Raw genomic sequence first — 2,275 nt, forward strand, 5'->3', positions numbered from 1 at the left:
CACAACTACAAAAAGCACCCACAACCCTAATGCCACTGCATCCAAAACAATATTCCTTCAACCAATTCGATTTAGGATTGTGTTAGGGTTTAAGAAGAAGATACAACCTTTGAAATAGGGGACTGTGCAATTTGATCTTCTCCCAAACCCTCTCCTGGATTTTACTTAAACCCTAGGTTTACCAAAATGGTCGTGTTTCACTTCTATTCCCAAACCACCTCTACATCCTCTACACGAAAACTCTTCTCCCTAACGCTTTCAACAACGAGCGAGAGAGGATACACAATAACTCTTCCATTATTTCATCTTTTCACTATAACACTTTCTCTCTTTTTGCATCACAAAACAAAAAAAGAACCTTTCATGGGTGACAGAATCAATTTTTTCGTAGTGAAGATGTTCGGGCAAAGGAAGGAAGAAGAATGACGATTTGTGGGAGAGAAGAAAATTGTTTACCAAAAAACCACTACTGATTTTTGCTTTTCTCCCTAATAGTTTCTCGCTGTTAGCATTACAATATAAGAAAAGAAATTTTGGGGGAAAAGGAACAAAGGAAAATGTTTGACAGAGCAAAGGAAGGAAGAAGATGAAGACAGATTGTGGGAAATGATATTTTTTTTCTTCAAAAAATTGAAACCATTATCCCTTTTCTTTATCGCCACATAAGTCTTTAATTAAAAAATTAAAAATTTCAAAACTAAATCCACGTATCAATGCCAAGTCAGGGAGTGAGCAGGGAGTCAAAATATGGTAGTTAATATACCATTATCCTATATTTTATACTCACCAAGGAAATTAACGATGGATGAAAAACTTTTGCAAAAATTATTCTCGAAACTACTAGTGTAATAGGACCAAATACTGAGACCCACCATAAAATCACCTCTGCAAAATGAATTAGGAACCCTAACTCCCACCAAACAAAATACATCAAAAGTTCAAACCACCATCAAAATGGAAACTCTACATTAGTGAAACGAAAAAAAATGCTACGTCATTTCTTGAACCAGTGCATCTGATCAATGCCCAAATAAGAAAGGCTTAAATATACATTTGGTCCCTATTTTTTTGTTTTTATTCAATTTGGTCCATTTTCGTTTTGTGTTCAATTAGGTCTTCATTTTCGTCAAATTGTGGTCAATTTGGTCCTTTTCACTAACGGTATTTAAATAGTTAACATTTTTTAACAGTACATGCCATGTGTCAGCTCCTATTTTTTTAAATTTTTTTTTTAATTTTTTTTAAATTATTTTAAATTTATTTTAAATTTATTTTAAATTTTTTTTAAATTTTTTTTAAATTTTTTTTAATTTTTTTAATTTCAAAAAAATTGTCCACGTGTCAAGTCATTGTGCCACGTGTCAATGCTAGTGTCACGTGTCAATTTATGATTGTATTATTTCTTTTTGTTCAATTTAGTCCCGATATTCATTATTTTTGTTCAATTTAGTCCCTATATTCGTTATTTTTGTTTAATTTAATCACAATTTTTGTTAAAATAGAATCATTTAATTTTTAAAATTGACATTATTATTAGTTATTTTTTAAATTCAATTATAAATTATAATATTTAATTATAAATTGAATATAATTCTTAGATTCAATTGTTAAATACAATATAATTATTTAAATATTATTGAAATATAATTATTAAAATTTTAAAAATATATATTAACATTTTTAAAATTCACATTTAAATTTGAAATATTTAATATTTTTATTGCATTTTAGATATTAAAATCTAAAATATTTTATATATAAATGTTAATTTTACAAATATTAGTTTAGTTTTCTAAAATATTTTGAATATTTAAAATATTTTTATATATAAATTTTAAAAGTATTTTAGAATATAAATATTAGAAAAAAAATTAATAATTATATTCTTATAATATTTTAAATAATTATATTCTATTTAAAAATTAAATATAATAATTTTATTCAATTTATAATTAAATTTAATAATAATAATAAATTCAGATGTCAATTTTAGAAAAAGCATTAATATAATTTGTATAAAAGATATTAAATTTAGTGTTAATTTGGAAGGGACAAAATTGATTTATTTTAACAAAAATTGGAACAAAATTGAACAAAAATAACGAATATAGGGACTAAATTGAACAAAAAAAATAATACTATCACAAACTAACACGTGGCATTAGCATTGACACGTGGCACAATTGTGACTTGACACGTAGACAATTTTTTTGAAATTAAAAAAATTTAAAAAAATTTAAAAACCAGGAGCTGACACATGACATGTATTGTTCAA

Source organism: Vigna unguiculata, chromosome 7 (genome assembly GCF_004118075.2).
Source record: "Vigna unguiculata cultivar IT97K-499-35 chromosome 7, ASM411807v1, whole genome shotgun sequence".
In the NCBI taxonomy this organism is placed as follows: domain Eukaryota; kingdom Viridiplantae; phylum Streptophyta; class Magnoliopsida; order Fabales; family Fabaceae; genus Vigna; species Vigna unguiculata.